Genomic DNA, 15,930 nt, shown 5'->3' on the forward strand with positions numbered 1-15,930 from the left:
TCTTTTCATAAATCTTCAAGCCAAAGCAGCCTGACTTTAGGCCAATTATGGAGGCTGAATTTAGACAAATTCCCTTGTAATGGGAAAACCAAAAATCTTTACTCAATCCTTTCACACTGACCTTAGACAAATCTGCTCTGGTATCTGATCTCCAGTTGGCTAACACAACAGTAAAGGCTCTTATCCTTTGTACACATAATAACAGTAAGTTGTTATGTGGGCTTTAAAAAAGGAATTAAAACTCCCTGTTACAGGTTTTGGAGGTTATCACCAAATTTCTTGCAAGTCTCTGTTCCTACAGTTCCTGCTGAAACTGGTAGGAAGTCAGCAGATAGCTCCTCTGGAAACTGGTCCTTATTTCCAGTGTGCCGCACGCTGATGTATTGGCTAAATGGGGGTTTAGCATGTGGCTGTGTGGAGCTCGTCACCCGTGTGGGTACTTGTGTAGCCATAAGGTGTTGTCAGCCCTGCGATTTCAGTGTGTGTGCCAACTAACGAGGGTCTACAGCAGTCAACAGTGATGTTGCTCTGTCTGACAAACTGTTCTGATTCCAAATGAGAGCTTGTTAGCCTCATGCTTCAGTCTGGAAAACTTGGAGGAGTAAAAAGGTAAAATTTAAGAGTGCTCAAGCCATTGTGAAACAGAGAGACAGTGTCATCTTCCTGTTGATGGCTGGGAAAGCTGCAGGTAGTGCCCGCGCTGTGCAGCCTGGCTGGTGGAGAGAGAACCCCGGCTTTGGATTTGGGAGGGCACAGAAGGCACCCGCTCGCTCCAACGGAGCGGGTCAGGGATGGGCACGTGGGAGGATAACTCCAGGTCCTTTCTGCTTCCCACAAGCTGGCAGGAGCCGAGAGGAATGAGGCGCGCCTGTGGCAGCCTGTCACACGTAAGTCTGCTGGAGGGTGTACCGAGGAGGATGTGCAGACTGTCGTCGTGTCGGGCCGTCACGTCCGCTCGGCGTTTTTGCTTAGAGGCATTCACTTCTTGTGGTGAGGATCTAGTTGGACCTTGTTTTTTTGAGTGTATGAGTGTGTCATCTGTTCCTATGCCAATTGCTTTAAGCCTCTGATTAGTACCTATTTGAGTGCTTTTGAGTCCTGTATCCCTGACTTGCGCTCAAACTCTAGCGCCTAATACTATCGTCACAGTTTGCAATGCTTTTTCATCATAGAAGAGAGCAACTCCATTATAGCCCTTAAATTTTATAAATCTCTTTACCTGCAGCTCCTCAAAGGGGAGGGAGGGTTCCTCAGAGCAGAGGAGCAGGAAGGTCTGCCTGGTTCTTCACATCTAATGGGCACAGGAAAAAAATCTGCAGACTGTGCTGCTCCAAAGGTCTCTGAGCTGTGTTGGTGGTCGCAGAAACGGGAGACTCGCTACCTTATTCCTCTCGTTGCCATTTCCCTGTGGTCGTCTGGGCACCGATTCCTCTAAGCTAGACTTGTCATAGAAAGTATCGTTAATAAGGAAAGCGCGTAGGGACTTGACTTTTTCCACCTATGATCTCTGATGTCTGCCTGCATTGCCGAGGGTTTGAAGGCAGGTGAATTTGGCTGGGACTGAGGCATTTGTGTGAAGCCCTGAAGCTGGGGGCTCAGAGGCTTGCAGATTGTGTTATCTCTGGAACAGAAGCTCTCGGAGCACAGCTCTGATCTCAAGATGCTAGGTGACTCCTGAGCGTGACCAAAAGAGTAAATAATCTAATATCCTGGTTATCGGCTATGTTTCAGTCTGGTTAAACTGCTGCTCCGGTTTAGGATTAAACTGAATTATGAGCAGCTACCAATAGAGTGGTAATTTTTTCCCCGAGTCTGGAAATCCAAACAGCAGTAGAATTGTTCTGAGTGCCCCACAGCAGAAATAGAAACTAATTCTTCTGTTAGTGGATCTGAGGAAAGCCATGTGAAAAAGAAGGCTATAACATGAATTAACAGAGACTCTTAAAACTAGCGTTCATCCTGCTTGTGGCAGAGGGAGAGCTTTTGCATCCCAGTGTCAGCAGTGACCGGAGGCTGGCCTTGGACAGTCTCAGGTTTGCTGTTGACTCATGAGGGGAAATGTGAGGTGCAAGATTTGGTGCAAGTAGAAACTATGAAGGCATTCTATGAGCCTTAGCCGTGGCTCATGGATGAAGGAAAGTACATCAAAACTTTCCAACTGGAAGACGGAGGGAGGGCTGAGTTATGCAGCAGGTATTAGTCTGGTCTCCCTCTCAGCCCTGTACTGCTGGTAGCATACCCCTGCTTGTTACCAGTTGGTGGGTTCTGAACTAATTCTTTTATTTATGTGAAACTCCTTAACCTGTTTGTCTGTCATACAATGGAATGGAACATTACCCATAGCAGTGGGAACAGAAGTGTGACATGTCTGTGCTGTAACTATACAGAACCCCTAAGGTGTATTTCAGTGTTGAAATTTGAAAGGGTTGTCCCCTAAAACTCAATTAGCCTATGTCTCATGGTTTTATGACAAGGGCTTTTCCATGGTTAGTGGAGGATCACATTTCCCTCTCCTTTCCTTTTTTTTTTTTTTTTTTCTTTTTCTTTTTACATTCCCACCCCTCCCCCCCAACATAACTACCTATAACCTGACATGGATGGAATGCAACTTTTAAAAAGTGTCCTATCACCTTACTTATTCTGCTATTCATTTGTATTTTATTTTACTGCTCGCATCATTAAATGTCTGGGATCATACAGCGTACTCTGCACAAAACATACTGATTTCTGTAAAGAAGTATTGCCTTAATTGCTGTCATCATGGTGTTTCTTAAGCAAATACACAAGAAAGCTGATGGGATCTGAGGCTTACCCTTGCACCTCTTACGCAGTTTCATACACGTGTTTTGGATAGATCTAAGACAACATGATAATATTGTTGGCAGTTCATGGGGACCTACATGATATGGGGTTACAATTAAATGTAGGTTTGGATGCTTTACCCTCAGCAAGTTGATAAAACCTAGCTATTGGTCCCCAGCTGGACTAACAGCTTAAAAATTCAGGGTGCTTTATTGTGAGTACTCAGCCTGCCCTTCTTCTTCAGAAAGTATTTGACTGTATTCCCCAAACTGGTACAAATAGAAGTTCCCATGAGGACTTCGTGAAGTCAGGCTCTTCTGTACAACGTGCGTCGGTCCGATGCAACAGTGTGGAGTATTCGAGTACTTTTGGGCATGATGAGACCGATGTCTTTGGCAGGGACTCAAAAATACAGTGGTGAAGTTTGTTTGTTACCTTTGTTAAATAGTGTTACGTTCCCAGCCTCTCATCCCTATGGAAACCATAGAAATACATTTTGCAGTTGAAACCATAATTGATTCAAAATAGCTTATTGCTGTGTCATAATAACAAATGCCCCTTAACTTCACAGAAGATTAAAATAATTTCCCCCTCTAGCCTGGGTAACAATAGAGCTGTGACCTTGAGAGGTATGGATGTTCTATAAATTAGACTCTCCAACATGAGAACAAGCAACGTGTGTTGTCCTTGAAATTATGAATGTCTGTATCAAATGACGGTCTAAATCATCAAGGGGGTTTTCAGACAAGCAGTGTTACTTCTTATGTGGATCACTTGGCTTTTTTTAGCGAGTAGTGTATAAATTTCCTGTTTATATCAAGCAAACTAAAACTTAATCCATCGATCTAGAAGTCCCCAGGGAAGATCCAGGTTTGTAGCTCGACCTCAGGATTTGTTAGTAGAATAGAGACCTCGCTGATCAGGGAGGTATCGGGGTTGCTTAGCTCTACCAGCCTCTGCACTATTTACCATCGTGTGGCTCTACTCTGTGTTTAAGGGCTTTGCTCTTTTTCTTTCCTTTCTAGTGAACATTTTCAGAATAGCTGTCTGGGATGTGCTGTGCCCGTCACAGCTAAGGACTACCTTTCTTAATGTCACTGGACACTTTAACGTTGAAGAAGAATATCAGAAGAACAATGATCACTGCAAAGGTCTCTTGTTGTTGCTACAACTTATCTATATTTAGCTTTAAACCAGACAAGTTTGGCGTATTCTGAAGCCTCTGTGGCCACTGACATTTCAGTTGGCTCCTTTTTGTTAGGATGTCTAATGAGGTTGCAAATGAAGATGCAGAAGTTGTGGTTGTGTCTGTAGGGAGTCTCATTGCTGTGTTCTTTGGTGGCTATTGCCTTCTCTACCTTCAGGATGTTTTTCAAACTGATCTAGCATCTTTGCAGGCTCAAAAGTCTCCCTTTGTGTGTCCTAGCATATTTGTTAATGTAACTATATGTACAACTATGCATATACTTATTTTATAGAGACTGTTACATTTCCGAGGCAGGTACAATCAAAGCAAGTCATGAGGATTAATAAGTAGAGGCAATGAACCTCTGTGGGAAAGATGAGGTAATGGTCAGGTATGCGCGGTTGAGGACATAACACTCAACCATATATTGAACCCTGTGGTTTGTGTGTTTTTGATGCTTTGCGGAAGAGGGCGACTTCAAAGAAAGACTTAAAGGATGGTGCTGTAAAAATTTGGATTCGCTGGGGAGACCTCCTCTTGTTCATGTGGGGCATCTCAACAGTAGTAACGAAGCTGTGCCAGGGACTCATGGGCCAAGGTAGCTGATACAGGAGTAGTGAGGTGACCTGGAGGAGATGTTGCAGCACTATTTTGAATGGAAAATGGAGACTGGAAGGGCTATAAAAAGGTATGTGTCAGAGGCCAAAGTTGTATTATTTTAGACTGCACAGCAATTTTTGCTACATCATCTCCAGATCAGGTTGACTGATGAAAGCTGTAGATACATCTGTGCTGCAGGAAGATCCAGATCTGTACCGGACTGTCAAGCTAGAGATCTCAGCTCTTGGTTAGTCTCGCCTCAATTACCAGAAAATTCTGCAGTGCAGAAGGAACAAAAGATTAGAAACTTTATTGCACAGGAATTCTTTTTTTTTTTTTTTAACTTGTCCACAACAGACTGCCCTCCCTCTTCTGTTCCAGTATATAAATGCATGTGTTGCTACTTCTGCTTTTTAGCTGAACTGAATTCTAGGTATTAAAAAAAAATTATTCAGAGGTATGTATGCTATCGTAGGGTCCTGTGTCCTGGCTTCCTAAAGAGCTGTCCAAGTGTGTTGAGGAGAAACAGATCAGGAGAAGGCACGAAGCTGGTGTCTGAGTTCACCATGCGACCATCTTTCAGAAACACTATTTCTGTTACCCTTAAGAATAGAATATATTCTCTGTGTGACCCCGTTCTGTGCTGGATATGGGGTTTCTGATAACACGCTGTCCTGATGTCCTCCTTGGCACTGCTTCCTCATTGACTTAAAGCCCAGTTCAAGGTCCTTAGACTCGTTTTTCAAGGTTCTGCAGGAAATTGCTGAGACTGGGTAGCTGGAGCGTTGGGATGGGGAATGGCCATCTAGGAGCGGAGGACTGTGACTGCAAGGGACAGCATGCACAGGAGCAGAGCTGGTGGTCTGCAACTCCCTGCTAGGGCATGAAAAACAGCATCGGTCTCTCTGCTGTCCTTTGCAGGACACTTTTCTTGAAAAACACTTAAGTATGAGCTGAGTTTTGAGCTTTTGTGTTGGTCAGCAGAAATACAGTTGGTAGCTGGCCTCCGGGGTAGTTTTGGCTGCGAATGTAGGTGGCCACACAGGCCTGCAGAAAAAATGATGAAATGCGTTGCCCATGGATTTCCTGACCCAAAAACCCAGCTGTAATGACAGTTCTATGGCATGATTTGCTAAGCAATATATTGGATTTTAAAGAGCAGTAGTGGTATCTTGGCTCTGTATCTCCAAACTGTTTTTAAAGGAGGGGAGCATTGCTTTTCCCCTTGTGTGCTGGTGGGATTTGAAGCAAGAGAGGGAAAGAAACTTCTCTGCATGTGCTGCATAATCCAGATCAGGACTGCCCATACTGGCTACAGGAACAGTATTCATAGGTCTTACCTAATTCTGCAGTGGAGACAGTACAACTTTTATTTTTTGCTCTAAACCCAACTCCCTAGGGCAAGTACTCCTCTCTGACTGTGTATAACAGCATGCACTGCTGTAGTTTTTTCCCTTTGCAGACAAATGATGGTATAAAGCGCTTTTATTATTGGCATAACTGCATTCCTACTGTAGAGGCAGCATAGCTATAGCGAGGGGGAATTGGTGTGCTGGCTGCAATAGATACCAAATCAAAATTGGCGTGTAGACCCGCCTGAGGGGGGAGAGTGCCTTTGCCTGGCAGCAATATTGAGTGGTTTTGTGGCACCCTGAGCGTGTCAGGTGAACGTGCACGCCTCGGCTCCAGCTGTGCTGGGGGACAGATCGGTGTCACCCTCGTGCAGATGGCAAAACTGAAGGTCAAAGAGGTGAAATGGCTTCTGCAGTCCCAAACTAACGCTTTCCTGCTCTGCTGCCTCTCAGGGCGACCTGCGCGCGTAGTGAGATGGAGTTTGTCGAGGAGAGGGAGAAAGGATCCTTATGGTGGTACGAGAAACCCTCTTCTGCTCAGCTGCAGACCACCCTCCCGAGGTTTGCGACCCTGCGTATTTCGTAAAAAGCGTGTTTTGTAGCCTTTGACATTGGGGGCTGCAGACCCGCAGGTGCAGAGGTGCTGGGGGCACGCAGACCTCCATCGGGAGCCCTCGAGGGGGCTGATAGGGCAGGGGGTCCTGCAGCCAAGGCTGTATTTTGCAGTAACGGCTCCCAAAGCTGTGCTGGTGTTAGGTGCTGTGGATTTAGGGATTTTAATGGAATTTTTAGGCAGAATTTTTGGGAATAAAGCTGAAGAGCTTGGCAAGGGGGAAGGTGAAATGAGCCAGTGAAAAGCTCCTGGGGCTGCAGGTGGACGTGGAAGAGCGAGACGTGTTGTTTTTTGGGGGAAAAAAAGCACTTAAAACGGTCAAAGTTTTTCCTTGCAGGGAGCGGGCTTTGGATGGAAAAACGGGAAGTGTTGGGGTTTTTTTGGGGGGGTGTGGGGGGGAAATGCTTAAAACAGTGCAAGTTTCTGCAGGGAGGGGGCTTGCCGGTTACGGGGCCGCTGCGTGGGTGCGGGGTGGGGAAAGACCCCCGCGGCGGGACGGCGGCACGTGGCGGGGGTGGTGGTGGTGGGTGCCGGACTACATCTCCCAGCATGCCCCGCGCGGCCCTGCGGAACCCTGCCCTTGAGCGGGGGGGGGGTGGTGGTGGTGGTGGTGGTGCCCGAGCGCGCCTGCGCGCTGCGGAGCGGAGCGGGCGCCCCCTGGCGGGAAGCGGCGAAGTTGAAAGCAAGCCGCCCCGCAGCGGTATACGCGGCGGTCGGACAATAGGCGGCGGGTTCGCCCCGCCCCTCCCGTCCCCTCCCCTCCCCTCCCCTCCCCGGCGGCGGCGGCGGCGGCGGCGGCCGCCCCTCCCGCACTGCAGCTCCTCCGCGCGGCGGGCGCCCGGCGCTGCGGTGCGGCGGCGACGGGAGCTCGGCGGGGCCCCCTGGCTGCGGGCGGGCGGCGGGTGAGGTACGCGCGACGGCCGGCGGGGGCGCTGCGGCGCCCTCCCTCTCTCCCTCCTCCTCCTCCTCCTCCTCCTCCCCCCCCCCCCCCCCCCGGTGCATTCTCCGGCTGACGGGAGGGGGAGGGCAGAGAAGGAGCCCGGCCGCCATTTTCCGAGCCGCGCCGCCGCCGCGCTCGCCCGGAGCGGGGGGGAGCGGGGGGAGAAGAAAAGCACCGCAGCGCCCGCTCCGCCGCGCCCCGCCGCCCGCCGGGCCCGCCCCGCCGCCGCCCAGCGCTCCCGAACCGGGGGTGGGGGGGCCGCTCCCCCCCTACCCCCCCCCCCTTTCCCTTTTCCTCCCCAGCCTGCCCGCCCCAGCCCGCCCGCCCCAGCCCGGACTGCGGCCGCCGCTCTGCGCCCGCCGAAGGAGACGGGCGAGCCCATCCCCCCTGCCGCCGGGGCGGGCCCGAGCGGGCGGGGGGGGCGCCGGGGCTGCGGCCGGGGCTGGCGGCGTCCGCCCCGGTTGCGGCGCCTCGGCTGCCCCTCGGCCGGGGCTTGTTTGCAAACTGCGCCCATTTTGTGGGGGGCCGAGCCCGCCCGGACCGCGCTCGCCGCTCGTCACGTGGTAGGTGCCGCTCGCCCCGCGCCGCGCCGCTCCGTTCCGCGCCCGCCGCCCCGCGCCTCCCCCGCCGCCCCTTTGTTAGCGCCGCCGCGCCCCGCCGGGCCCCGCTGCGGGGCGGCCGCCGCGCCCCAACTTCTCCGCCCGGCGGGAGGCGGCTCCCCCGCTACCCCCCCCCCTTCCTCACCCCCCCACCCCCCCCACCCCTCTTCCTTCCCGGTACCGGGGAAAGTGCGGGGGTCGCGGTGGGGGAACCGGGGGCGGGCTGACCCGCCGGCCCGTTTCCCCCCCCCCCCCCCCCCCTTCTCCTTCTTCCACCCCCGGTGCTGCGGCTCTTTCGGGTGGGGTGGGGGTGGGGATGGCGCCACTTTAAATTGAAAATCCCCGGCCCGGAGGCGCCCGGGTGGGCGGTGGGGTCCCGCCGGGCCGGGCCGGGGCCCCTCACGTGGCCGGCGGCCCCGCGGTGGCGGCGGAGCCCGGCCCCACTTCCCCCCCCCCCCCGCCGGGGAGGGAAAGAGACGGGGAGGCGGAGGGGGGGGGAATCACCATTCCCTAACCTGCGGGGGGTGGGGGGTGGGTGAGGCGGGAGGGGGGGGGGGGCAGACACGCGAAGTTTTAAAAGTAAACAGGAAAAAAAAAAAATATTAAATTGCATAACCTCAAGCTTGCAAAACGCGTGGAGGGGAGCAGCTCCTCCGTCCCCAAATCCGCCTGGAAAATATTAATGTAGCGGTCTCCGGTAATCCCGGTGGGCTCCCGGCGCTGTCACCGGTATCTGCGTGCGGGAGCCGTGGATGTGTCACAGTGCGCTTTCCCCTTCTCTCGGGGTATACAATAGCGTAATTTTTCATGTGGGTTTGAGCTGCTAAGCCATTTTCCTGTATTTACTTTCCGCCTGCCTTTTTTTTTTTTTTTTTTTTTTTTGTACCGGCCCTGCTGATCCAAAATTATTTTTCTCAAAACAAGCTGCAGGAGCACGGCTATCCTGAAACGCTTTCCGTGATCGGTACGTGTGTTTACTTCCATCACGGGATTAGCATCTTCCAGTGCTTGATTACAGAGAAATTTCCATCCTTTTGGGGTATAAATGGGTATCATGTAAAAGGAAAAATACACCGCCAAATCTATTGGAAACTAGCCTTATTTTCTACAAAAAAAGCAGACCCTCCTTACAAACAGAGGTGTCGTCTCTCCGCTTGCTTAAATTTGTGTGTACAGGTGGATCAAAACACAGGCGCGATATAGATTATATTGTCTGTTATGTAAAATGCACTTGAATGACAAACTGTAGTTTTCCATGAAACCGGTCAGGATATGGGAGGAACTGCAGGTTTTTTATTTGTTTTGACTGACCATTATATTTTGAACTGGTTTGGGCCATGTCTGTTCGCGGTTACATCATGTCATGTGTTGTGTACAGTGTGATTTGTGCCTCTAAAAATAAGGCGAGGTAAAAGCCCATTTCTCGGAGGTAGGCAAGTAGGAGAGTACTTCAGCCGTGGCACAGTCCCGCTGACGACAGGGATATAAAATACTTTGGGGGGGGCAGTTAAGGTGTTACGTATCTCTGTGTGTGTGACTAAACCTCCACTGTAGTTATGAATCCAGGGATCTGTTTGTATAGGAGTGTTTTCTCTTTAGAACCGTATTTGTCCTTTTTATAGCCTTTGTTTTCATGGAGAAACCTCTGATGTTCTTCCCCTGCTTTAGCGTAGTCCTCTTGAATTTTCATTCTGGCACAGGAGCGGTGCGGGTAGTAGTGCCACTCAATCTGATTATATTATTTCTTTAATGGAGAAGTCAGCAGGCTTTTAAATCAGCGAAGGGGGAGACGAAGCAGAGTCGACCCAGGGGCTGTAAAGGCAAAGCTTGGGAAACCCCCGACCCTCTGATGGGACCAGGATCCCGGGGCTGCTCACTTTTCCTTCCCAAGGTGTCCGCTGTCGGCCACCGTCAAAGACGAGATATGGGCGGCATGTTTTTTGGCGCGGGAGGGATGGGTATGGTGGTGTGGTGTTTTTTTGTTGTTTTGGTGGTGGTGTTTTTTTTTTTTTTTGTAGCCACACTGCCAAGGTAGCACAGCTGTGTAGGGCTTAATGGATTGATATGCTGCAGGAGCAGTTAGTTGTGGAACTTGGTTGTGATACTGTTATAGCTGATTTGTAATGATTTAGCAATGAGGATGACTTGTGTTCCCTCTTCAGAGGTGATAAAGCAGCAGATGACCAGGCAGGTGTGGCTGTGTGTTTCTCTTGGGCTTTCCCCCCCTTTTTCCTTTTTTTTTTAAATGCTGTATTTGAGTCTCATTTGCTCTCAGAGATCATTTGGTAACTGGAGAACTGGTGAAATTCTGACATCATGTAAGTGAGGGGTGAAAACCGAGCAGTTCTTTGACCAAAGTCACTTCCTTTTGCCCTGTTTATAACTGTGTTTTTGTGAACGCAACTGCCATTATCTAATGAACGCTCCGAACAAAGACTGTCTCTGGAGTTTCAGCACTCCACCCTTTTTCTGCTCAGGCAGCGAGTGGTGCATGTCCTTAGGAACCTTGGAAGACTTTTCCAGGGAGGATAAGACTTAATGTATAGCAAAATAAAGATAAGGCCTGAGGACTTCCTAGGCCCTACCAAGGCAGGGAAAGGGTAAAGCTTGGGGGGTGGGGAGGAAGGGGCGAGCACCACATATTTTGATTTGTAGGCCTTCCTCCCACCCACCCCATTCCACCTAATTTTCCAGAAAAGGGAAATAATATTTTTCTGGAACTATTTTTTTGAGAGGAGGTCAGTGATATCTCTGCCCTTCCCCATGTAACAGCACCTGATTTTGCACTTTTTATTTTTGGTTTTTTTTGTTACTGCACTGTGTGGGAAACAGGTGGGCCAGCTTATGCCTGAATGGGAATGTAATGCAGAGGAAGTGTCTCAGGTGGGTCACATACTGATTAGACCAAATAATAAGTAAGTTCTGCACACATGCCTCTCTTCAAAATGTTTATCGTTTCATTAAAAAGAGCCTGTTAGCATTTGGGCCGTCAGAATGGCAGGTGATCTGAGAAGCACTGTTTCCGCTGTTGCATTTTATAAATACCGTGTCCCTGGTCATAACTTCCAGGAATACAATGTCTATCTGGAATGAAAGCAGCAAAGACTTCAGCATACGGCTTGGTTTGAGAATCCTTCCTTGTAAATAGCAGTTCAGCTGCGTCTTCAAGGATGCAGTTTTCTGTTACAAATCGTTTAAATTGGAATAAAGGCTTTCTGTTTTTTCTCAGCTGGGCAAGGAGTTGTCTTACTCAAATCCGCAAGAGTCCTGGTGATGCAGGACTTGAGTAAACATAATTCGATTAAATCCTGTGCGTGTCCTCTTCGGCCCGAGTTCAGACCTGTGTTTTTGGAAGAGGATAGTTTGGGTAAGGTCGTGTTCAGGTTTCAAAGAAAGTTAGAAAATAAGTATGGATCTCCCCCTGCCATGAACCTCTGGTAGCAGATGACTGCCAAAGTATAAGTCAGTGTAGAGAGTCAGACAAACAGCGAAATGGGATATGCTAATAGCCGTGAAGACTTAATTCTGGAGGACAGAGTTTTGACAGCGCAGTATCTGAATTTAGTGATGGAACTGTGCTGTTTATCTAATAAAAAGAGGAAAAAGGGTAAGAAAATCGTATCTGAAGAGAGGAAATGGGAGTAGCTGTCAGCCTGAACAGGCCGCATCTTCATCTGTTTCTTAGCTAATCTCTTCCTGCAAACTTACTTTTTGCAGATTTGGTGGAAGGACAAGTGTTTTAAAAAAAACCTAGCTATTTTTAAAAAGTTTAATTGAAATATATATTTCTGTATCGGGAGCTGCTTCGGGCCTCAGAGACATTAGCAAAAGATGGACCTTAAAGATTTCTCACTTTCAGTTTTATCAAACGTTAGGAGTCCTCTCTCTGAAATCTTTATAACTTCCTGTTGAGGTCTGCAGTGACAGAGGATATGATGGGAAAGGTTACTGTCAAGTTGCCTTACTCTAAATAAGAAACAGCAAACTGAGTTCAGGCTGTAATTATGGCCCATAAAAAGGAACCTGTGATGTGTGATTGAACATCACCTTCTATTAAATGAATCTCTCTGTTCTGGAGTTCATGTCATCTTGTTTTTAGTTGCTGCCGTGGCAGTCTTTGTGGATTGTTCTCTCTCCTCTGAGATCCGAGGAGCGATAAAAGCTGAGATCTGCAGTTAGCTGAGCATATGTGTCCTGGAGAACTGTGTGATGAACTCCATTCAAAATAAGGTATTTAAACTCAGCTGGAGACGAGTCTACCAGATTGGGCAGGGATCTAGTGATTGGAGACACTTAATTCTGCTCCTCTCTATTCTGTTATTTCCTCTTGAGGACATGGCCAGTTAACGCAAGGAACTCTAAAATTTAGACTTTTTGTAGTGACAGCATATGCCTTGTTTTAAAATATGAAGTATTAAGGTGGTGGGATTTATGGGGCGGGGGTTGGGAGTAAAAGTTTTGGTAACAGTCGTATGCCTTTGAGCAAAGGTTGGTATGACTGCATGTAGTGAATGAAAATGTGTCTTTAAAATTAAAAGGCAATTCTGTTTTTTGTTTAACTTGCTCCCTGAGTCCTGAGTTCAGGTTTTCATATTTCCTGGGCAACTTGCCCAGATTATGCGAAAGAAAAACAAAATATCTCTGATACTGAATGGGGGGAGACCCGGATTTCACAATTAAGGCTGCTATTTTTTTTTTGTCTCTGTCATACTGCTTCTTTGTGCAAATGTCCCATTATTGTTTTTTGAACAACATTTCTTTTTTATTTGGCTGTAAACAGCAACTTTTTTTTGAAGAGTGACTTAACAGCAGTGGGTATTTTTATCTCTAAGCCACTTCATTTTCCAGGTGAAGGCATTCTCGCTTGTAATGATTCAAATTTCCAGACTTTTGATTGGGGAAATGACAGTTAATCTTGCTTTGTGGCTTTTGTTTTTCTTTCTGACATCATATTGATAAAACTGTCTCTCCCTCAGATTATGCAATTGATTTATTCATATCCAATGAGAATTCACAGGCATAAGAGAAAATTGTTCTTGAAGAAGGAGGCGTCACATTGCTGTTTCTAGAGTTGAGCAAAAGACTGCCACTCGTGCAGACCAGCAAGTGGAAACCAGCAGCTTTTATTTTAATCTTGAGGGCTTCTGGTCGGAAACAAAGGCTATAAAAGTGGAGCTCAATAATATCTTTCTTATTTGCTCCAGTGCATAAGTACCGTTCCGTGGGATGTTCTTAATATTAAAATTCTTACTTTTCTCAGAGAGATTAGGTGCGAATCTGTAGTGTTAATATACGTGGAAGGTACTCATGTATATATTGTAAAAAATCTGTGGTCCTTATGTATGTTCTTAATCTTTTTTTCATTAATATTTAAAAGAAAAAGCCTGTTTCCCAAATGTAGGTCATTAAGCGTACAGTCTGCCAAACTGCACGTGATAGCTGGCTTATCAATAAGTTTATCGTCCTGTACTTGTCTGTCACATTTCCTTAATTAAAGCTTTGAGAGTTACTTTTCATGTAAATCTCTCTCTAAATTGGTAAACATCTGTCTTAACAGCTATAAAATTTTGAAAGGTGATAACAAAAGGCATGTAGAGGATCTGTTATGCATAATAGGTATAACTTTTGGTAGATGTACATTTTTGATGCGGAAGATATTTCTAGGGCCCAGAGAGTTAGCTTGTGTGTTGAGCACCTACTTTTTAATTTACTCTGACTGTTGAGGTTAGAAGCATAGATGATGTATTTCTGTTGCAAAATGAAGTGTATAGGGATTTTATTCTAGCTTTTTTTTTTTCTCTCCTCTAAAAGACATTTGTAACCACACAAATTCAAGAGTTGGCTGCACTCTTGATTCGTAGTGGGGGAGGAGAGAGGAAGTGGGAATAGGTATAATACTCACTTCCTTCAGGGTAGCTTTGCCTTTACTGCTTCTAATGCAACAGCACCTTCATGTACGTATCCTCTGCAAAACCTTTTTGTTGGGTAGGGCAGAGCTTTGGAGGTGAAGGAGTTCGCGGGTGGTCGTGTAGTCAGCTGAGGGGGAGGCTTGCATTTAACATGGAGGTTATTTGTCCTTTACGTATGTGTTGAACTTAAGTCTCTGCATGACTACCTGCAACCTCTTCTGTCTTCATTTCTTGTGCAAGTTGTAGGAAAAGGGGAATGCGCCCAGGTGGGTTTGGGTGAGCACCTCATAGGAGCAGATCTGGGGAAGTAAGGAGGCCTCGCAGCAACTAGAAAGAGCAGTCCCAGTCTGGTTTGGCACGTGATGAAACTAGACAGTGTGTGCAGGAATTTTGGATATAATGTCAAGTGTTTAAACTGTATTTCAGGGAATATAAATATGCAAGGTAGATGTGTGTCTCACCAGGCGGTGCTGGGAGGGATTGAAGGCAGAAGCCAGGCGGGTGCAGGGCTCGGTGGCCATGGGGGAGCTGGTGTCTGCGAGGAGACCTGCTGGTGGGAGGGCATGGAGAACCCTTCAGGAGAAAAACTGGAATGAGTTTTGAGATGGGTGGGCAAAGGAGAGGCTATCGGTACTTCCCATGTCCAGGACTCAGAGCTCCTCTGATCTTCTCATGAACCTCACTGGAAGCACAGGTGCCTGGTTTCTCCCTCTGAAACTCTTGTAACAAAGATTTCGGAGAGCAAAAACTTCCTGTGTTCGTTTTGGGGTTATTTTCTGGGGTGTTGCACAAAATCATGTGCTTGGAAACCCAGTTCTCCTTTCAACGTCTGGTTGTAAAATTGGGTTTTAAAAGCAGATGGTCTTGAATAAGTCAGCACGCTGAAGGATTATTTTCAGGGGTGTCGTGACCCGATAGCTGCTCCGGGGTATAGTGTGACTGGGCCCGTTCCTTGTGCCTCTTCTAACATCCCCTCGTTGCCTCGACCTTATTCCTGCTCTTCCCTCTGCTCTGTGTTTAAAAAGTGGTAAGAGTTTGAATGTTGGTGTAGCTGACGTGGAATTGTGGGTGAAGCCACCTGAGTAGGCCTGGTGGCTCTCCTCCCTCGGTGGCCTCGCATGCACTCCTCGGGAAGTGAAGGGAGATGGGCGAGTTACGGTTACCCTGTTTTTACCTGCTTACTAGAGCCTTTCATCTTTCTTCTGTTAATTAATGCTAACTACTCCGGCAGTGCTCTAGTTTTAAAGTGAAATAAAGAACGTGCTTGTGGATTTTGAGTATTATCTTAAGACATGTTGTAAATGACGTGTTGGCCTACCAGAAGCAGCTCCTTTTGGATCTTCCCAAGTGAAGTCCAGCACAAGGTGTTGTGCCACGGCTGCTGAAGGCAGGACTGGAGCTTGTACTGTAGCAGGCGCGCTGTGGTGGTGGAACTGGAGTGGTAATCTGGTTATTCTAACAGTTGTCTACCAGCAGGACTTCTGCAGGAGGAGAAGCCTCTTGGTCACATGCGTGTCAACTCAAGTGCTGGGAGTTGTAGATCCTTGGTAGAGAAATGCTGAAAAAAGGGACCTGTGGATGCTCACATCAATCTAATAATATTGATGGTGATAGCAGTTTGGGTAGAACTTGCCAGCGTGGTTTGATTCCCAGAGGCAGACAAAAGATTCAGGATAATTCTTGGAATTACTATCAGAATTTTCAGAATGCTTTGAAGGTTCCTCAGACTGTGTCCTTTCGAATGACCTTTTCTTTTCTTTATTCCTCCTTCCTATGGTCACCTCAGAGAGATGCCTTGCTATGCTCTTCCCTCCAATTCCCTGTTAGGAAGAAATTCCTGATAAGTTTAATATGGCTTTAATAACAACCAAACCTATAAATGGGGTGGGCGAGGAACATGCTTACAAATGTTCCCTAATATTTTTTCCA

At 47.8% G+C, this 15,930-nt stretch overlaps 1 protein-coding gene across 4 annotated transcripts in view; it reads left to right on the plus strand.

Annotated features, from left to right (window-relative positions):
• KANSL1 (KAT8 regulatory NSL complex subunit 1) overlaps nt 1-15,930 on the plus strand; it is a 101,551-nt gene that overhangs the window by 1,026 nt on the left and 84,595 nt on the right. For 2 of the 4 annotated variants that reach the window (XM_049800825.1, XM_049800824.1), the window contains exon 1: nt 7,623-8,056. The exons of 1 other annotated variant lie outside the window; for it this stretch is intronic. The gene's annotated coding sequence lies outside the window, so the exon portion shown is untranslated. Of the gene's footprint in view, nt 1-7,622; nt 8,057-15,930 lie in introns of those variants that run through there. One more of the 4 variants, XM_049800822.1, reaches the window with a different exon arrangement.

This window comes from Accipiter gentilis, chromosome 5, assembly GCF_929443795.1.
Source record: "Accipiter gentilis chromosome 5, bAccGen1.1, whole genome shotgun sequence".
Lineage (NCBI taxonomy): Eukaryota > Metazoa > Chordata > Aves > Accipitriformes > Accipitridae > Astur > Astur gentilis.